The 22,461-nt window shown below is 45.8% G+C and overlaps 1 protein-coding gene and 1 long non-coding RNA gene across 2 annotated transcripts in view; one reads left to right on the forward strand and one right to left on the reverse strand.

Moving 5' to 3' along the window:
• Window positions 1–22,461, reverse strand: part of S1PR3 (sphingosine-1-phosphate receptor 3) — an 81,050-nt gene that overhangs the window by 42,075 nt on the left and 16,514 nt on the right. The gene's annotated exons all lie outside the window — the stretch shown is intronic.
• The window catches only part of LOC308458463, a 229,277-nt gene continuing 207,607 nt past the window's right edge, over window positions 792–22,461 (forward strand). Inside the window, exon 1 of the long non-coding RNA XR_013977442.1 lies at window positions 792–897. This is a non-coding gene — a long non-coding RNA (uncharacterized lncRNA). The remainder of the gene's footprint in view (window positions 898–22,461) is intronic.

Raw genomic sequence — 22,461 nt, forward strand, 5'->3', positions numbered from 1 at the left:
TTTAGATTTCTTTATTGTACTGGTCTCTTTTTATCTGAAAGCATGTTAAGCAACGCTTTCTTCAAGACTTCTGCTTAGGAACTCTGTTGGTAGTCAAGACACCTTGGCCATGAGCTAACTCTCCCCACTCTGGCCTTGTCTTTGACTCCTGTGCTGTATTTAACAGCAAATCTAGAAATTCAGGAGACCAGACCCTACAAGTGTCCCTATTTTTCAGGGACAGTTCTGGATTTACAGAAGCTGTCCTGGTTTCTGTTTTGATCCCGGAAAGTCCTGCTTTCCCTTAGGACATCCCTATTTTCATTGGAGGGTATGGAGTTATGTGACCCCCCTGAACCAAAGGCATAAGTAATTATGCAACCTTTAGAAGACATCTGGGAAGGTTTTTTATGTTTATTTTTTAATGTTTTTATATATGTTGGAAGCTACCCAAAGCAGCTGGGACAACCCAATCAGATGGATGCTGTATAAATAATAAACTTGTTGTTGTTGTTATGGAATAGGATGTCCCTATTTTCATTGGAGATGCGTTGGAGGGTATGGGAAACCTTAAGGAGTAATCTGTGATGCAGTACAGAGAAGCTGCAGTTGGGAAATAAAAGGAGAAGTCTCAGCATACAGGAGTGGCTCTTTGGAGCCCAGCCAATATAGTGGATGTCTTGCCATAAAGTAGCCTCTTTCACCTCTACTGGATTCACTCCCCACCCCCTGTTAAGCCTTGCAGTATCTTTGTGTACCGGAAGGAGCAAAGATCACCAGTGCCAAAGCAATAATTCTTCAACATCAACTTTGTTGGACTGGTCATGTTGTGCGGATGCCTGATTATCGTCTTCCAAAGCAACTACTCTACTCCGAACTTAAAAATGGAAAGCGTAATGCTGGTGGTCAACAAAAGAGGTTTAAAGACTCTCTCAAGGCAAATTGAAAAAAATGTAGTATAAACATGGACAACTGGGAAACACTGGCCTTCGAGCGCTCCAGTTGGAGAACAGCCTTTACCAAAGGTGCCATGGGCTTTGAAGATGCTTGAACTCAGAACGAAAGGGAGAAGCGCGCTAAGAGGAAGGCACGCTTGGCAAACCCTCACAGTGAATCAACTCCCACCTGGAAACCTATGTCCCCACTGTGGAAGAATGTTTGGATCCAGAATTGGCCTCCACAGTCACTTACGGACTCACTTTTAAAACCATGTTCAGGAACACAATCTTACTCGGCTACAAGTGATCGCCAAAGAAGAAGTATGCACTGAAAACAACATTTACTTACCACACCTCTGCAAATTTCTAATGCTGGGTTAAAATGTTACTTTAAATTTAGATTCTGGCATTTGGATTAAAATAGTCACCTATTTAATATTACCCCATTTCTCTGAGTAGTGAGAGTTCCCATCAGCAGGACAGTGAGGTAATCTTAGATATTGTGGAGCAAACAAGATCTCATGCGATTTTGGTGAAATCACACCCACATCAGGCAACATTTCGCCCGAAATTGGCACCAATGCCAGTATCGCTTCTCTGCCACGGACACGAAACTCCAAAGCAAGAACCCAGGGGTGAGCACAGAGGGAAAGGAAGGAAATTTGGATATGTGAAGTCCTTGTGAAAAATTTTCTCTGAGGAATTGGTCAGCAGGATGAAGTTTTTAATGAATAAATGTCTTGCAGGATGACTTCTATCCAAACAATCAGAATGACCGCATGTTTGGTTTCAATGCTTTGGTCTCCAGTGCCAATACGCCTGAAGGAAATGTACTTGCTAAAAACAGCTGTGGTCATTTGGTTAGCTTCAAAGTTCATGGAGTTTAGAAAATAAGAACACCCTACAGTAAAGATAAACAGGCCTTTAGATTCCAATCACTTGTGCTTACTGGTGATTTATAGTTGATTGTAGAGTGGCCCAAGTGTTCTACTTTATAGGAGGTAGTCCTCTAATCTGAGGGGCTGTCAAAGGATATTTCCCCTATCTGAAACTATCCTCTGTTGGAAGGGCTGCCCAATACAGTCATACCTCATGTTGTGTCCACTCCAGGTTGCATTTTTTCGGGTTGTGGACTGCCAAAACTCGGAAGTACCGGAACGGGTTACTTCCGGGTTTCGGCAGTCGCGCATGCGCAGAAGCGCCGGATCGCAACCTGCGCCTGCGGGTTGCGAACGTGCATCACATTCGCAAATAGAGTTGTCAGGGAACTGCCATCGGAAGGAAGGGAGGTGAAAGGGCTCACACAGGTTGGGAGAGACTCAGCAGCTGAAGAGGGAACCAGTAGGGGGAGAAGAGCTGAGCTGAGGGAAAGTGAGCAGGAGGGATGGCTCCGAGACACTTCCAGCGAGAACAGTGGGGAGGTTTCAGGACCTCCTGTAGGGACACCCACTCCTCTCCGGAAACTGTCACGCAGAGAGTCCAGAAGACGTGTTTCCGTTAAGGAGCTTTTATGTTGGAAGCGATTCCGAAAGCAACCACTGTCGGAATCTGCAAGCGACTGACAGAGCCATGTTTAAGGGGCTCCGTTACAGACAGAGGTTTGCAAACTTGACCAAACTCTGAGGGACTTGGATTTTACGCACAAGCAGCTCATCGTCCCATCACAGCATTCCAACAGACTCTGTGAGCAGTTTGTGCAGGAGAAGGCATCATGAGCAACCCAGCCGGAACCGGAGAAGCAGGAGCTGGAGCGGGTCCAAGCCTGGAGGAAAGGTACCGGGCATTGGAGGTCCAGCTAGCGCTGCAGACGGCGAGGCTCGAGGAGAGGAGGGCTCAAGATGCAGAGAAGGGGAAAACCACCCCGCTCGCCAGAAAGTTGCCAGGATTGGTGCAGAAGTTTGGGGGGGAGGCCAAGGACTATCATGCCTTTAGGACAGAGATGCAATATGCCCTTAATCTGCAGTTTGATGACTTTCCCGACGAGGAATCGCGGGTGGCTTTTGTGATTCGGCATCTCGAAAAGGGGGCGAAAGACTGGGTGAGGCCCCTGATGGCAACAAACAATGACATCCTGAAGGATACGAGGAAGTTTTTTCGTGCTATGGATTTGATGTTTTCCAGCGATATTGAGCAGGGAGTGGTACGCAGACAGTTAATGGCGTGCAAACAGGGGAGCCGATCTGTGCGTGAGTACTGGACAGAGTTTACCATGTTGATCCATAAATTGGGGTGGGATCTATCGGCGGAACCCATTCAAATGCTCTTTGAAGAAGGGCTTGCTTCGGCGGTAAAGGATGAACTTTCCCGGGCGCCCAGGGCGGAGTCTATGGACCAGCTGACCAAATCAGCGCTGACCATAGGAGCGCGCCAAGAGGCGAGAGCCTTGGAGAGGCGGGAAGGGAAGGGGGAACGTTGGAGGGAGCTTCGCATTCCAGAGATTCCAGAGCCACCGTTCCCGCCGGGAGAGCCGATGGAAATTGGAACAGCGCGCACACGCGCAGTTTCAAAGCCCAGTGAAGAGCGGAAGAAGGAGGGAAAGGGCGCCAAGAAATGTTATCTCTGCCAACAGCCAGGTCATTTTGCCAGAGTCTGCCCCCAAAGAAAGGAATGGCAAGGAATGGCGGGAGCTGTTGGGGAGAGGGAGGAAAAGGTACCGGAGCAAGTAAAAGCCAACGCCTGGCTGCCACCGTCGGGGCACAGCAGCCAGGCCAAAGAGCAGTGAAAGTGCCCACGCCGGAACCTCCTAAACCCGCCCTAGTGTTAGAGGTGTTACTAGAGCTGCCTAACGGACACCCACTAAAGATAAAGGCGCTATTGGACTCAGGCAGCTCCTGCAATTTCATGAGTAAGGAGTTTGCTGCTGAGCACCAGATACAGACTATCCCTTTAAGTAACCCTTTGCAGGTGACCACGATCGATGGAAGGGAGCTGCTGGGAGGAGAAGTCAGCCAGCAGACCGTCCCAATGATAATGAGGGTAGCAAGACACACTGAGCTAATAGCGTTTAATGTGGCTACCTTGGGAGGAGCTCCCATTATTTTGGGGATGAGCTGGCTAGCGTTACATGATCCGCTAGTGGGCTGGCATCAGAGAGTGGTCTCCTTTGGGTCAGCACATTGTCTAGAACACTGCAAAGAGCGGGAGGCTCAAGGAGGGGCCAGAGCCACTCTAGCAGGGACGGAAGTAACGGAGAAGGGGAAGGTTCCCCAACAATACGCCGACCTGAGCAACGTCTTCAGCGAGAGGGAGGCAGACAAACTACCCCCACATAGGCCCTTTGACTGTCAAATCAATTTACTCCCTGGGGCACAGCTCCCTGTAGGCAAGCTGTACGCCATGTCAGACAGAGAGATGCAGGAGCTAAAGGAGTTCATTGACAAGAACCTGAAGAGAGGGTTCATCAGAGAGTCCAGGGCGGTGGGGGGCAGCCCAGTGTTTTTTGTGGACAAAAAAAAACCACGGACAAACCCAGGCTTGTAGTGGACTTCAGGTCCTTAAATGCAGTGTCAGAACCAGTGACTTTCCCAATGCCCAGAATTGATGACATTTTGACAAGGGTCAGGAAGGGAAAGATTTTTACTAAACTGGACCTGAGGGGGGCGTACAACCTGATACGAATAAGGAAGGGGGATGAATGGAAAACCACCATGTTCACCCCTTTGGGGGCATTTGAATATTTAGTTATGCCCTTCGGCCTACAAGGAGGCTCCGCGTGCTTTCAATCGTTTATGAACCACGTCCTGGGGCCTTTGCTTTACAAGAATTGTGTGGCCTTCTTAGATGACGTGTTAGTATATTCAGAGACTGAGGAGCAGCATGTAAAAGACGTCAGGGAAGTGTTGGGCAGACTGCAAGCCAATCAGCTGTGGGTGAAGCTAGAGAAGTGTCAGTTTCATGCCAAGGAGGTGGAATTCCTGGGGTACCGCTTGTCGGACAAGGGATTGGCCATGGATCCTGGCAAGGTCCAAGCGGTACTGGAATGGAAAACACCGAAAACAAGGAAGGATGTGCAAAGATTCCTTGGATTTGGAAACTTCTATCGGAAGTTCATCAGAAATTTTGCCCACTTGACGGCTCCCATTACGGACTGTCTCAGCAGTAAGAGGAAATTCGTTTGGACGGCGGAGGCGGAGCGAGCTTTTGAGGAACTGAAAAGGGCGTTCGCTTCGGAAGAACAGCTCCTGCATGTGGATTTACAAAAACCGATGCGAGTGGAGACGGACGCATCAGACCAGGCTGTGGGGGCGGTGCTTTTGCAGCCTGGGAAGGAGGAGTCAGAGTGGAGACCGTGTGCCTTTTTTTCGCGAAAGCTGAACAAATCTGAGAGGAACTACACGGTGTATGACCGAGAACTACTTGCCATTCATGAAGCGTTCAGGAGATGGAGGCATTTATTAATTGGGGCACAACATAAGGTGCAAGTGTGCACGGACCACAAGAACTTAGAGTATTGGAGAACGGCACGAGTGCTCAACCAACGGCAAGTACGATGGGCCCAGGAGTTCTCCAAATTTCACTTTGAAATCTGTTATGTGCCAGGTCCAGAAAATGTTAGGGCGGACGCTCTCTCACGCAAACCTGAATATTTGGAAGGGGAGGGGGGACCCGAAGAGAGACATGTCATCCCAGAGGACCGCTGGGTGTGTGGGGCGGCATTGGTGGGGCAAAGAGAACTGGTAGAGGAAACAGAGAATGATGAATATGCCCAGAATAAGCTCAGAGGTCTTAGGGGTGAGGGAGAGGAACCAGGGGGTTTTGAGGAAAGAAATGGAGCGTTGTATTACAAAGGGGCACTGTATATCCCCGAAGGAGACTTAAGGGGGAGGGTACTCAAGCAGTTGCACGACAGCCCCACGGCGGGGCATTTTGGACAACACAAAACCATGTGGTTGGTCACCAGGGAATTTTGGTGGCCTAAGGTGAGGGAAGATGTACGGGAGTATGTAAGAGGGTGTGAGCAATGCCAGCGAGCCAAAGGGGAGAGGCGGGCGCAGGCGGGGCTATTAGAACCCTTACCAACCCCAGAACGACCTTGGGAGGCAGTGTCGATAGATTTTATGACTGATCTGCCGAAGTCCAAGGGGAAAACAGCCATCATGGTGGTGGTAGACCTACTGACAAAGATGTGCCACTTTGTAGCCTGTTCGCATGCAGTCACGGCGGAAGAGACAGCGAAGTTATTTGTAGAACACATTTTTAGGTTGCACGGAATGCCATTGAGGGTGGTCTCAGACAGGGGAAAACAATTTACTTCCAGGTTCTGGAGGAAGCTCATGAGCTTACTGCAGGTGGAGGTCAACTTTTCGACTGCCCGGCACCCTGAAACCAACAGGCAGGCGGAAAGAGCAAACGGTGTCCTCCAGCAATACCTGAGGTGTTATGTCAATGACAGAGAGGATGACTGGGTAGAGAAGTTGGCGCTGGCGGAATTTGCCTACAACAATGCAGAGAATGTGTCCACAGGGATGAGCCCCTTCTTGGCTAATTATGGGTGTCATCCCAGGGCATTCCCAGGGGGAGGAGGGGAGAGATGGAGCATCCCGGCAGCCGAGCATTTTGTAGAAGAAATGGAAGCAATACATCGTCAGCTCCAACTCAACTTAGAAAGGGCGAAGGAAGAATACAAGAGGCAGGCAGACAAGAACCGAAGGGAAGGTGAAACCATAAGGGTGGGAGATCGGGTGTGGCTGTCAACCCAAGGGTTGCCGTTCAAAGGAGGTTGTAAGAAATTAAGACCCAGGAGGTTGGGTCCCTTTGAGGTCATTCAACAAGTCAACCCAGTGGCTTTCAGGCTCCGGTTACCCAACCACATGAAACTGCACCCAGTATTTCACAGGTCGTTACTGTCACCGTATGAGGGGGGACGAGAAGGGATGGCCACTCGGGGACCGGTCATAGAAGAAAGGGAATGCAGCAGCCATGTGGCAGAAATCCTCGACGCCAGGTGGAAGGGGGATCAGGTGGAGTATTTGGTAGCGTGGGAAGGAGAACCGGAGTCAGAAAACACTTGGGTAATGGCAGAAGATATCAATGACGAGGTATTGATAGAAACGTTCCATCAAAGGTTCCCAAGGAAACCTCAGCCTGTGGAGAGGTTCCGGAGGGAATACTTTGGGACCACCGATGAGGAGGAGGAGTTGGAAGGATTCACGGATTCGGAAGGGGAAGGGGAGATGGACTCTGAGGAGGAGGAGTACTTCGAGACCAGGAACCGCGACAGGTGGAGAGAAGTGTTCGAGACATCGGAAGGTGAAGGAAGTTCCTTCCGGGGTTTTGCCTCCTCACCGCCCATAGAGGAGGGGGCGGGAGTGGGTGAAGGGGGCCCTGGAGGGGAGGTGGATGTCAGGGAACTGCCATCGGAAGGAAGGGAGGTGGAAGGGCTCACACAGGTTGGGAGAGACTCAGCAGCTGAAGAGGGAACCAGTAGGGGGAGAAGAGCTGAGCTGAGGGAAAGTGAGCAGGAGGGATGGCTCCGAGACACTTCCAGCGAAAACAGTGGGGAGGTTTCAGGACCTCCTGTAGGGACACCCACTCCTCTCCGGAAACTGTCACGCAGAGAGTCCAGAAGACGTGTTTCCGTTAAGGAGCTTTTATGTTGGAAGCGATTCCGAAAGCAACCACTGTCGGAATCTGCAAGCGACTGACAGAGCCATGTTTAAGGGGCTCCGTTACAGACAGAGGTTTGCAAACTTGACCAAACTCTGAGGGACTTGGATTTTACGCACAAGCAGCTCATCGTCCCATCACAAGAGTGTCCACTGTAAATCTCTGATTTAAAGATAATGAATTGTAAGTAGGAAGGGTGGAGCTGTGAAGTTGCGCATCAACAATGCTGGACAGCAGACTGAACACATGTCACCTGGTCACAGTTTTTCCTACTATGGTGAGATGGATAGTGTTTCTATTCAAATTATAGCAACAATTTCTAGAGTTGCAGCTTTGCATATGAATTAGCACATGCACATTTTATGTTGTGAACCACTCTGAGATCTGCGGATGAAGGGCCAAATGCAAATTTAAATAATAATTTTATGCAAGTAAGTTCTCTATTTTGTTCTCTTTTTGGGTGATGGGCAAGTGAGCACCTTAGTTTATTGTGACCCTTACTGCTTGAGGCTTCTTCCTGACTGGTAGTAGTTCAATATCAAATGAATGGTGGAAGATGGAGCATTGGTTTACAATGGTTTCTGCTGGGATGCTTAAAATAGATGGTGCAGATGGGGCTTTTCTGTTTTGTCTCCCAATTTATATCTGAACATAATTCAATGTATTGGGCTTTATCTTTAAAGCTTTAAAGGGCCTTGCATCCCAGTTCTGAAACATTTTTTCCTGTTTAAAGGCTGCCCGAATCTAAATCAGAGCATATTCTGAAGATGATGTAAGCTTTTTCTGTTATGAGTTTGTGGGTGTTAAAATCTCATCAAGCCTTCTGATCCCTGGATCCAGCAAAGGTTAAAAGCTAATCAAGCCAGGTTAGTTTCCTGTTGATGCGATTGCCTGGGTGATAAGATAAGGTAAGAGGGAAAATGGGTTGAAGCCCTCCTTCAATTCTTAGATAGCTAGAAGGGCAAAAGCCTGAGTTTAGAGATGAGTTTTGTCATGATGTGACCTAGAAGCAAAGCAGCAAGCAGAAGGAGAGAGAGAGAGAGAGAGAGAGAGAGAGAGAGAGAGAGAGCGCCATGCCAGATCTCTGTTTGAATCCAAGAAAAAATTCAATTGGAGAAAAAATACCCTTTTGGGGTGTTCATGCAGTGAGCCCCTCCATTGTAGACTCAGTTTGTCTATATGTGTAACTAAACCATATATCATAAAGACACAACAGTCTCTGCTGTCCCTCATTTCGAAGAAACTGAACCCTTGGTGAGCTCCTGGTACCCTTGGAATTTTGTATTGCTCAGAGATTAGGGTGACATTCAAGCACTATGTTTCCAAAACCGGGTCACGTTTTTGCTCATACAAGGCTACTTTCTAAGAATTACTGCAACTATCCAACTTAATTATTTGCGTGGCCTTTGGTTGAACTGCTGAGAATCTTAGTTCTCCTTGACAATTGCCAGCACAGAGTGGGAGCAGATTTCTCAAGGGTCTGGTCCCAATCTGCTCCAGAGCTACCTATAAAAGAAACTACATCAGTCAGTTGAATGTTGCAGCTGCTTTCTACATATGTAGCGTTACTGTGTGAATTATTTCAGCCACGTGAAAGAAGGTAAAACCTTGATGATAAAAATGAGGATTGGGAAGGGACTCAAAACCACAAGCTTTAAGACATGCATCACTCCAAGAAATCACCCATGACATGTAGCCATTCAACTTTTTATTTGAAACCTCCCAACCAGGGCTAGCCCAACACATCTTGCTACCCGCAGTAGAATGGCAAATGGTGTCCAGTAGTAGCTGGTGCCTAGGGTTGAAGGCAGGGAGGCCAACAGTAGATAAAACCAGAACCAATGACACACAGAACCCACAATTTCCAGTTTTGTCCCCATTCTCCCTAATGTAACAGCCTCCACTGATTGTGTCCCTCAACCATAGCTGAGGAACATAGTCCCTAAGTCAGCTCAAATTATCTGGGGATCTGGGGCAGGAAATCCCACTGTTACCTCTCTGCAGCAACAAAAACCCAGTCCCAATAAATTAAATAACAGTTTCATACTCTTTCGCAACACTCAAAACCAGCTGTTTGAGGCAGTCACCCCAAAATGCCTAATAATGGGGCTGGACCTGCCCCTACCTGGGGCATAGCCAGGGGGCAGCTGCCCCCCTAAATCAAGTAAATAAATAAAAATACTTAACTGAAAGTAGAAATAATCAGACTATTTGGAATCAAAATGCTTGCTGAGGTCACTTAGATCATGGGTAGGCAAACTAAGGCCCGGGGGCCAGATCTGGCCCAATTGATTTCTAAATCCAGCCCACAGACGGTCAAGGAATCAGCGTGTTTTTACATGAGCAGAATCATAGCTGTCAACGTTTTCCTTTTTTAAAGGGAAATTCCCTTATTCCAAATAGGATTCCTCGCAATAAAAGGGAAAAGTTGACAGCTATGAGTAGAATGATGGTTGGACAGTGTTCTCGAAGCTACAAACATGAGTCTGACCAAACTGCGGGAGGCAGTGGAAGACAGGAGTGCCTGGCGTCCATGGGGTCACGAAGAGTCGGACACGACTAAACGACTAAACAACAACAACATGAGTAGAATGTGTCCTTTTATTTAAAATGCATCTCTGGGTTATTTGTGGGGCATAGAAATTTATTCACCCCCCCCCCAAAAAAAATAGTCCAGCCCCCCACAAGGTCTGCGGGACAGTGGACCAGCCCCCTGCTGAAAACGTTTGCTGACCCCTGAAGTCTTAGGTGATGCTGTGGTGCATTCTAGCAAAGATTTGGAGAGATTTTTCTGAGCACCTGGGGTCAAAAGAACATAATTTTAAACAACTGTTGTTGAGACATTTCATTCCGAATCTGCGAGACAGAGACAGGCAGAGGATGATGACAGGCGGGTATCCTGACCCCCATAACATAAATCCTGGCTATGCCCATGGCCCCTACCTATGCCTTCTGAAAAACTGTTATGTTTGCTTATAATCAGTGAAAGATTTGAGGACAGAGTAACCAATCACCAGTGTATACTCTTGTATACATTGCAGATTTACTACTGTATACATTGCAGATGATGACATGGTTCTTTTTTAAAGGATGTGGACCTGGATAAGTGAGTGAGAGGGAGGTATGAGAAACGTTCTATGCTTTTAAAGCAATGAGGCTGTTTTTCTCAATGTGATACATTTATTATTCAGTTTACAAGACCCTTCTCAAGAACTGGGGGAGTCTTTAATGCTATAATTCCATAAAAGAACAATAACCAATTTTACAGCCTATAAAATGCTGCTGACACATCCACTGTTGGCAGTTGCTGGCCATTTCCCCTGTGTGTCACCCACTTGCCTGGAGGCAGAAAGGAATTACGGGACAAGGGAGAAGGCTGCATTAATTTCCTAATAGGACTCTACTTAGTGGTCCGTAAAATATTCATGCACTGAGAATTGATCTTTGATTTATGTTAGCTCAGGCAGTACTCAAAGCATGAATTGCGCTCCTCTGAAATTTCTGTTTTCTTTCTTTTTCCCAAAGAAAGGATAAAAGAAACTATTTCACTTGCAGCTCACCTTGATTCTTGCTTTTATCATTCTCTCAGGAGTGATCTCCATCCATTACAAAATTTAAGTCGTTGTCAAATTCTCACATATCTTAGAGCCCCATGATGACTTATCAAGAGCATAGCCTCTTGAATAAGCACACTATGCATCGGATTTGAACCAACAGGTCACACACAGAGGGGTTCTCAGTGGCTACCCAGCCACAGCTGTGAAACTATTCCCCCGAGACTTATTAAATCTGAATATATGGGCCCCTCTAGACTGGGTGGGGTGGGGCAAGTGCATTCTGCAACGTGTCAGTGACACAAAAATTGTGCATTGGTGGCGGATTTGTATTGGACCTTTAATGCACCACCCCACTTTATTAGTTCTGCAATGCTTTCCTAATGTTATTGAATTTTTGCTGTCTGAAGGGACACATTTACACTACTATAATTATAACAAACACTCAGTCTCATTGAACGCTGTGTGCTTGTCGCACAACACACCAACCCCGAAAGTCAGTTGCACTATATTATTTTCCGTTCAGCAGCCTAACAGCCCACGGACAGAAACTGTTTTTTAGCCAGTTGGCCTAGACAGCATCTTAAAAAGCAGAGACATCACCTTGCCGACAAAGGTCCGTATAGTTAAAGCTATGGTTTTCGCAGTAGTGATGTATGGAAGTGAGAGCTGGACCATCAAGAAGGCTGATCGCCGAAGAATTGATGCTTTTGAATTATGGTGCTGGAGGAGACTCTTGAAAGTCCCATGGACTGCAAGAAGATCAAACCTATCCATTCTGAAGGAAATCAGCCCTGAGTGCTCACTGGAAGGACAGATCCCGAAGCTGAGGCTCCAATACTTTGGCCACCTCATGAGAAGAGAAGACTCCCTGGAAAAGACCCTGATGTTGGGACAGATGGAGGGCACAAGGAGAAGGAGACGACAGAAGACAAGATGCTTGGACAGTGTTCCTGAAGCTACCAACATGAGTTTGACCAAACTGCGAGAGGCAGTGGAAGACAGGAGTGCCTGGCGTGCTCTGGTCCATGGGGTCACAAAGAGTTGGACACGACTAAACAACAACAATGACTGATTATACTTCTATATCTCCTGCCCGAGGGTAGAAGATTAAAGAGGTGCTGCCCAGGGTGTGAATAAGAATGTGATTGTGTGTGTGTGTGCGCACGCGTGTGTGTGTGGTGGGGTGGGGGGTGTTTAACAACAGCCCCACAATGTTTGTGGCAAGAAAGGTTGGGAAATTTCAGCAGGAAGTTATGAGACATGCACGGATTGGAAATGAAGCAGTATTTCGTCCCTGAAACTTTTGCAGATTCAAACAGCATTGAGGGCAGGATCACACAAAACTGCCCCATCATTAGGATCAGAAATCATAATGAATGCACAATAAAAATCCTTTCCAGAGGGGCCCTATATCAATGTTGCAGGCCCTTTTTTATTTATGTAGGCTTGTGGTGGTTGCAGTTAAAATTTTAATGAAGGGGTTCTTGTTACCACATGCTCCTGTTCATTTTTTTGAATATTTTAGTGTCTTTTAACATGTCATCTGTCTTATGACCTGAGGATAAAGTGGGTCAACATCTATTTCAATAAATCCTCTGTGTAAAATGGCTGCATGCAATAGGTTTTTTTTGATACAGGTCCACCTATCAGAAAGCTTGACCTTGGAGTCTTGTTGTTTTTGTGAGAGTATATCTGCATTCTTCTTTTCACTTAAACACATACAAAAAGCCTTGATGCCTATATACATCCCTGTCTCTACTTGGCTAAATAATACCGGGCTCCAATGAAGTATCCTAAGAAAAGCACAGTAATGGGTGGTAACTACTCTCAGCAGCCAGAATGTGCTGGGCCCAGGGATAACCTATGAAACGCGGTCCAGGTCCGGTCCAGAATCTGAAGGTTCCGCTGGGAGTCAGTCCGACAAGGCCAAGGCAGGACACAGGGCAGGAAACCAGGAAGGACAGGTACAGGATATCAGGCAGGATCTAGCATACAGCAATGTTGCTCCCGCCAACTTGGGGTGGGGTCCAACAGCCTTTTATCTTTTTCAGGGTAGCGGCCAGTCCTGATCACCCGGCGACTCACCTCCCTGTTTTGCCTGAAGGTGAGCACTCCTCCTGCAAGTACTCAGGTCTTTCCTCTCAGACCTTAGTCTCTGCAGCTTGGGAGACGTCGGTGGGTTACTAGACCCAGGGGCCGCCTCAGCCTCCCCTGACCAAACCGGTAGTGGAGCCCAGCTGGAGGCAACGAGGTAATCCCTGCATCTGGAGCCAGGGCAGGCTCAGGCCCCTGACTCAGCCCAGCTGGTGTTTGTTGCAGGGGAACCTGTCCAGACTGGGACTCTTTAGGATCAGGCCCCAGACTTGGTTCAGATGATGCCTGAGGCAAAGGATCCGGTGCAGAGTCTTCTCTGGTTCCGAGTCTGAGCCCAAGTCCCAAGCCATCACACCATTGAGTCTTGTTGTTTTGTGAGAGTAAATCTGTATCCGTCTTTTCACTTAAACACATACAAAAAGCCTCGCTGCCTTTATATATCCCTATCTCTACTTGGCTTAATAATATCAGGCTCCAATGAAGTAGCCTAAGAAAAGCACAGTAATGGGTGGTAATTAACTCCCAGCAGCCAGAAGCATCATAGCCATACACTGGAGAGACCTATCAGGAGCAAGCATGGACCAGTGGTATCAAATAGTATGAGAAACAGCCTTATTAGAAAAACTAATAAACAAACTGAAACTGACAAGGGGACGAATAGAAGATGTCACCTTCACCTCGATATGATTACCCTTTATCACATACGCAGCCCAACTAGACAACAATAACCCGCCAACAGCATTCAAATCAATCTGGTTAACCTGATCAAAAAGCACCCACCCACCCCACTCACACGCGAAAACAAAGTTCACTACAGCCAATCAAAGACAATCAACCATACCCTAGGGCCAACCCCAATGTCTCTCACCCCCAAAGGAACACAAGCAAATAGTAAAGAGAACCGGCACAAACGACGCTGACACAAAACCCCACACATACAATAAGTAAAACAGAAACATCGCCACCCGACTCCACCCCCACTCACCATGCCCCCTCCACCTCTTTCCCCCTTTTCTTCCTAATGCAGCACTAATGTCTCAACAAGTGAAACTGATATGTAGAAAATGCAACTTGAAAAAAGAGACATTGCACATACTTTTGTAAACCAAGAAATTTTTAATAAAAATATATTTTTTTAAAAAAAGTAATGGGTGGTAACTAGAAAATTTAGGACACATTTTAAGATCAGTTGCCAATAATGTACTTGAGGCATCATAAGTAAGGTTAGGGAGGAAATGAGAGTTTGGATTAAATAGTGACCCTTAGTGAAGGAAGGGTTGAAAATGGACCCTGTGGAGAAGGAGGCAAAAGTTCAGCTAGGTGGAACATTTACTATTTAGGCTAGCTTAGTAGGAAGGATTAATTGCTTTTCTGTCTGTCTCTGTTTCATTCTCAGCACTCTAATATGCTACAATGGGTTTATTTTATGATCATATAAAGCAGCTTTAGCCATTGGTCCCTCAACTAGGCCACCCATGTCCCTTTAGGCCATTGGAAAACAGTAAATATAAAGGATCCCTAGATGGTTAAGTCCAGTCAAAGCCGACTATGGGGTGTGGCGCTCATCTCACTTTCAGGCTGAGGGAGCCGCCGTTTGTCCACAGACAGCTTTCCGGGTCATGTGGACAGCATGATTAAACCGCTTCTGGAACAAGGGAACACCGTGACGGAACCCAGAGTGCACAGAAACGCCATTCACCTTCCCACCACAGCAGTACCTCTTTATCTACTTGCGCTGGCATGCTTTCGAACTGCTAGGTTGGCAGGAGTTGGGACAGAGCAACGGGAGCTCACCCAGTCACAGGGATTCAAACCGCTGACCTTCCGATCGGCAAGCCCAAGAGGCTCAGTGGTTTAGACCACAGCTCCACCTGTGTCCTCAATAAACAAGCACACAGTCACTGATAGGTCCACCAGGCATTGTGAGGCTCAAACCAATGAAGATGATGCCTCCCCAACTGTTGCCATTGGCTGTGGGTTTATTGTGATGTCACAAAAGCACTTGGCAACTGAGTGGGTATAAAGGCAAGCCAAGGGGAAAACCCTTTTTTATTTCCAGCAGGACACACCTGGCAATGAATGTAATATTCAGCACTGCCCAGGTTTCTTCCACTTGGAGGAGGCAAACTGGTGAATGGAAGGAGGCAATCCTCTGGCAGTGGGATGCTAGGGAGTGATAATAAGGCAAGATTGCTTGCTTGAAGGCTGCTGGTATCCGTAATTAGAAGCTGGCGGACATCTCATGATGGACCTAAGAGAAGCTGGCAGATGTTGGTGAAAACATTATCTGGAGAGCTCATCTCAGACTGCAGCAAGTAGATGAAGGGTAAAGGTAAAAGACCCCTGGGCAGTTAAGTCCAGTCAAAGGCGACTATGGGGTTGCGGCACTCATCTCATTTTCAGGCCGAGGGAGCCACCATTTGTCCACAGACAGCTTTCTGGGTCATGTGACCAGAATGACTAAACTGTTTCTGGCGCAACGGGACACTGTGACATATGCCCGAGCGCCATTATTGTCTACTGATTGGGCACATCTCCAGCAGAGATCTTTCTAGGTGGAGATGTTGGAGATTGAATTTGGGGCTTTCTGTATCTGCGCTGTGTCTAACCTTTGACCCTATCTCCTACCACTGAGTTAATAAAATGAAATAATATCAATTCAAAAATGAACCAAGTTTTTAAACCTGAATTGTTTCATTCCTTTTGTGCGTGTACCCACGTTTTGGAGTGCAATTCTTGAAACCACCATGTAACCATAAAACAATATTCCCATGAAAATCCAGTTCTTTGGAAGGAATTCACTGGGATTTCTTTAATTCTGAGATGAGGCAATTCTTGTCTCTCATCTGAGTAGTAGGAGAGTTAGTATATTTGCTGTTGACAAAAGTGTGTCTAGGGAAGTAACAGGATTAATAGCCTTGCTGTAAATCTAACTGGCTGTATTTAGTTCAAAATTTACATATCAGTGGGAGGTGAATTTGCAACCAAAGCATTAGATCACTGTGAGAAACAGCTCTTTGACTAGCCACCCCAGTGAGTTCCTTGGCTCATACATAATGAGTAATAGAAATACTGAAATGTCAGAGGAATTAAATTAAGACATCCAAACTGGTAGGAGTAAAGAGCAGAAGAGAGCAGTTCTGCATCATTCATACACCATCCATGGGAAATGCATTGTTTTCTGTTGCAAATAGGGAACGCAGGAGTTCTGTAAACTTCACCGTAATTAAATTATTGCTTCACAATCATTGCTGTTTACCTGGCAAACAAATGTAACCTGAGGAGAGATAACACACCTGAACCACTAATCTCTTCTTGATGTTGATGTGATCATTTGTTGTCTTGACAGCAGGGATGGAAATATTTGGTCCTCCTGATGTTATTGGACTATTTCTCCCATCAGCCCCAAACATCCCCGTGGTCAGGGATGATGGGAGTTGTCACCAGCAACATCTGGAGAACCTAATGACCCGCACTGGAATACTTGGATGATTTATTCCCAGAGAAGCAAGTGACTCACTGAAAGCTAGCCACTTTCTGGTCACCCAGCTGCTATGGAAGCCTTCACAAAAATTGATTCTGGGCAGTTCATGGGCAATGGCATGGGATTATTAGGTTTTCATTCTGGGAGAAAACATGATATAATAATAGTCTGACAAACTTGGGGTGAACCTTGCAAAAAATTGGCAACACAAGAAAGTTCACTTGTGATTAAATGCTATTATTAAATACTCCAAAAGTGATAATAGATACATTATGGTTTTACCACAGCGCTGTGCTCCCTGGGCTTCGGGCTGCAGGCAGCTGTGGGCAAGACTGCAGAGCCTGGCGGGAACTCCCGCCGGGTTCCGCAGGCTTGCGGATAGCTTCCTGAAGCCCGGAACGCGAGAGGGGTTGGTGCACACCGACCCCTCTCACTCTCCAGGCTTCAGCGAAAGCCTGCATTCGCTCCATAGGATGCACACACTTCCCCCCTTCATTTTTGGAGGGGGAAAAGTGCGTCCTATAGAGCGAAAAATACGGTCATTAAATTGAAACGGTTTATATGGTTCATGCACACACCCTGTCTCTTAATAGCTCACTCAAAGAATGCCAGTCTGATAACACATTTTAGGATAGACCTTAAATCATGGGGTACAATGGCACCATATATTTCACTTCAGTGGCCAGTTTCATTGACACTAACTCCTCTTTTCTATGGCTCAACACACTTCAGTAATGGCTGCTTCCTGTCCTGTCCTGTCCTGTCCTGTCCTGTCCTGTCCTGTCCTGGTGGCATTGTATAACTTTTGCAGGGTAGATTCTGGCAGTGCCCCTTCTGGTCTCAATGTGCCTTGTCTATGACAGGGGTGAGGTACCCATGGCTCCCCAGATGTTGGATTCCAAGCTCCCACCAGCATGACCAGTGGTCAGGGATGGTTGGAGTGGTAAAACAGCAACATCTGGAGGAACCACAGGTCCTCCACATTGTTGGCTCTCAGAAGACACAGGATGGAATTCAAGATTGTGCTGTTACAAGTTTTGGGTATAATGATCCCCTCTCCCCATGAATACTGTTCATGAGGATTCTCTTAACCCTCCCATCAATTCTTTTTTGGGGGAGCAGGGGGTGTGGAGAAAGAAAGAAAGAAAGAAAGAAAGAAAGAAAGAAAGAAAGAAAGAAAGAGGCAGGGAGGGAGGGAGGGAGGGAGGGAGGGAGGGAGGGAGGAATCCCTGTTGTGCAAGCAGAATCCCTTGCACAGGCCTTCTGGTGATGGGGTTCTTCAGAGGAATCCTGCCCCAGACATCTGTTGATAGGTTTTCTGCTGTAAATATTGGCAGGGGTGTGTGGGTTTGACAATCAAAAAGTCTACCCCCATATGGCAAAGACTAGCTAAATGTTCTGTGATGTCTTGGTTAAGATGCCTAAATTCAGAGGAGAGGAGGCTTTCTGGTTAACTTATGGAGACCAATGAGAATAACACTGGAGGGCCAGAACTCGCTTCTCCCCTAAGCCTCCTCCCTTGTGTGATTATAGTTCACACTGTGGCAGAGCACTGGAAGAGAACTTCTTGAATTTCTCAATTTTGCAATTCGCCTTCCTGTAGACACCCTGTCCCCTTGTCCCACTTCCAACGATGCTTCCTGCTTCACTTAGCATCTGTTTATGTTCCTTTCCTGTCATCTTTATTGGGAAGCATAATTCTCTCTGATGCATATATGGTGAAGCACTCAAAGGAACATCTACTGCTGCCAAGGCAGTTCAAAGCCCTCTGAAGACGAAAAGGAACAACTTGTGCTATCCGCATCCATAATGCCTTCTCAGTGTCTAACGTCTTCATATCATGAAGGACTGGTGTGCCGATTCCAGATGCAGTTGTTTAGAGTCTATTTCTCAAGGACTGCATCAAGCAAAGCAAAATAAATTCATTCAGTTACCCAAATGCCACGGGTTTTCAGCTGCATCTTGGAATAGATGGTTTGATTTATATAAACATAAATTATGAGGGGCCATCTGTTCCATAAATTATCCATAAAATTATTTTAATGATGGGATTACAATTTGTTACAGTCCATGGGAAACCAGTGTAGGTTTCTACAAATCTCACCATGAACACCTCTCTTGTTCTCTTATAATGGCAATGGCACCCACCTGAGAGGTGCTGGAACTGAGCTCTGGTGAGTTCCGGCTATAAAAAAAAGCCCTGACTCTTAAAGTGGTATGAAATCAATATAGCTGTATAGTATGAATAAGGCTTTATATAGAAGTACAGTGGTGCACCGCAAGACGAATGCCTCACAAGACGGAAAACCCGCTAGACGAAAGGGTTTTCCGTTTTTGAGTTGCTTCGCAGGACGAATTTCCCTATGGGCTTGCTTCGCAAGACAAAAATGTCTTGCGAGTCTTGAGATTTTTTTTTCGCTTCCCCCCCCCCTTTATCTAAGCCGCTAAGCCTTTAATAGCCCTTTAGCAGCTAATCTGCTAAGCCGATAAGCCTTTAATAGCCGCTAAACCGCTAATAGCGCTAATCCGTTAAGCCCCTAATAGGGTTGCTTCGCAAGACGAAAAAACCGCTAGACGAAGACACTCGCGGAACGGATTAATTTCGTCTTGCGAGGCACCACTGTAACTTAAAACAACTGGAATTCTTATATTTCTCCACCAGATGAAAATGAGCTTTTAGAGAATTGATTTCATATAGTTTTGGTCATTTCTTCTGTGTTTTATGATTGTATAATTTTGTGATGTTTTAATGATTTTATTGTACACAACCGTACTTTTTTTTTTTAATGAGTTGGTGGTTCAGAAATACTCTTATAGATCAACAATTTTAATAATATTGTGTTTACTAAAGCTTTGTCACTAGTACAATGCGACTGTACAGGAATGGAACTTTTCCCAGCAAATCACCAAGACTTCTTAAGATCTCAAGGGAAATCCAAGGCAAAAGAGTGTTATCATGTGCAAATCCCATCTCCACACGTTGCTTCCATATCTTGATGTGCAAAAGATAATACTTCCCATTTCATCTGTGATGTAATCCAAGTAATAAATTACAGTTAAATTGTTTGAGAATTTTCATTTATATCGTACAGCTGTTGAAGACCGGCTTAACTCAGGTGATATCAAAGGTTGTTATGGTCCAATTTCTGTGAAAGTCAACAGTTTGGTTGGGATTAACAGTTCACATAGGGGATGGCTGAGGACCTGGAAGGGCAGGTAAGGAACTGACTGCAGAGACCAAAGTCGATGAATCTGAAGGAAGACTGTCACAAAGTCGCTAATACACTGTAAGAAAGAGAAAACTGAAGGAAGGGTAGGTAGAGAATAAAACTTGAGGAAAAGGGAAGAATTCAGTGAGGCAAGAAACTGCTTAATAATATGGAAAGAAGCAGAAGTCCCAGCAAAGGAAGAATAGGCACTAAAACTTATGGAACATGCAGAAATGGCAAAACTTACCAGAAGAATAAGAAATCAAGGTAACTTTTTAAAAATAAAAGAATGGAAATGGTTTATTGAATATTTACAGATAAATTATAAACAGATAAAAACATTGGCAAGATTATTGCAATAACCTGCAGCTTTACAAGAGTATATATTTAAAGATGAATAAATGAGCAAATTAAGTTAATTTGGATATGCAGAAGATGTTAAAAACAAATTTAAGGAACCACAGAAAGAGGGGGAAGGAAGTCAAGTTTGGAAATGTGGAAATGACTGTAAAATTAGTGAAATGTATAAAATTGGTGAAATGTATAAACTTGAAAAGTATAAATTAAAAAATCTAAAAAAGAAAAGAAAGAAAGTGTGTTATAATAACAATAATTTATTATTTATACCCTGCTCATCTGGCTGTGTTGCCCCAGCCACTCTGGCTTCCAACTCATATAAAAACATAATAAAACATCAAACATTTAAAACTCCCTGATACAGCTACCTTCAGAAGTTTTCTAAAAGTTGTATCATTTTTTATATCTTCTTGACATCTGATGGGAGGGCATTCCACAGGGATGGTGCCACCACCGAGAAGGCCCTCTGCCTGGTTCCCTGTAACCTTACTTCTTGCAAAGAGGAAACCACCAGAAGGCCCTCGGTGCTGGATCTCCGTGTCCAAGCTAAATGATGAGGGTGGAGACGCTCCTTGAGATGGACAGGGCCACGTGGGGTGGGTTAAAGAGCATGGAGGGACTGTGTGATAGAGGAAAAGAAACAAGTTTGCTAAGGAAGCCAATCCAAGAATGGGACTAAACAAAGTAGGTCAAAATAGGCAGTGGTCCAAAACAGAAAGCTCTTAACAATGATTGATGGGGTGACAGAGTTCAGAAAAGGATACGAGAAGTAAGTAGGCAAAAGGATACTGTAGATCAGCCCTATATATAGGAGGAGCTGTCTGTTAGTGTCAGGAAGGAAGTGGGTACACTAGGGATATTTGAAGGGCTCTGGACTATGGGTCAGGGAGCAAAAGATTGCTAGATACACATTCTAGAATCTGAATGAGAATTTTGCCTGGTGGAGCTTCTGATGTTACCACAGGAGGGACCGAGTAATCCTTTGGGGACAGTGAGGACCAGACACAGCAGAGCAGAATATCCCATATCACCGTATTTTTCGCTCTATAAGACGCACCAGACCACAAGATGCACCTAGTTTTTGGAGGAGGAAAACAAGAAAAAAAATATTCTGAATCTCAGAAGCCAGAATAGCAAGAGGGATCGCTGCACAGTGAAAGCAGCAATCCCTCTTGCTGTTCTGGCTTCTGTGATAGCTGCACAGCCTGCATTCGCTCCATAAGACGCACACACATTTCCCCTTACTTTTTAGGAGGGAAAAAGTGAGTCTTATAGAGCAAAAAATATGGTAACTTGAGCTAAGCAGTCCATTCTGCAGCTACAGACATCTGGTTGCTGTTACCATTGTTATGCCTGTTTGTGGTATATAATCCTTAGAAAAGGCTCCTCGTCTTAGTGGGTAGTTGTCTGGTAATCAATAGAGCCATTCCATTCAGAGAGCTAGCGCCAGACGTATTTTCACTAACCGATTTCGTAGAAGTTGGAACAGTCTATGGGAATGCAGCCCTCGTCAATGAAAGTCTCTGTACTTCCCCCAAAATTGCTAATGTAAACGGCCGGCCAAAGACCTCCCAAAAGAATTGGAGAATTTGTGTGTGTTACTTAACAGTGATTGAAAAATTGTAGACTTTGCAATGCTGGCAAACAAGAAATACTCTGCAGATGTTTTCCCTATCCCAGTGTATAAAGTGTGTTGTGGCAAAAAAAAATATTTAGTATAATTATTATTATGGAAAGTTTGCATCTGAGTGCACAGAGTTCTTTGTAAGGCATCCCTGTGAAGCAGCGGGGGCTTCACAGGAAATGTGCATCAGTTGGAAATGTCCCGTTCAGCTTCTGGGAGAGAATTTGCCTCACGTCTGACTCATCTGCTGGTGACCACAGTGAGCAACGCCCATGGTTGCTGGCATCGTGGGAAATGCTGACCTGCCTTTTCGGCAGAAACAATTGACCTAATTCTCGCACCAAAGCCCAGTTCACTTGCGGTTTTTGTTGCCATTCCGGACATTTCTGACATGGCCAGTCTTCATGCCAGTAATGTAATGTAGAACAACGCTTGCTGCATAGAAAGATGCCATAGTGAACAGCTTTTGATGCCAGCAGTTGGCACTCCCAGCAGCAACAGGCACTGACTTCTTTAAAAGAACCCTTTACATTATATTGGCTACCGAGGCCACCTGAGTCTCAAGCAACAGCAAAGAATCTAGGAGTACCCTAAGCTATGGTTACTAGATTTT

Source organism: Podarcis pityusensis (genome assembly GCF_964106645.2).
Source record: "Podarcis pityusensis genome assembly, chromosome: 11".
In the NCBI taxonomy this organism is placed as follows: Eukaryota; Metazoa; Chordata; class Lepidosauria; order Squamata; family Lacertidae; genus Podarcis; species Podarcis pityusensis.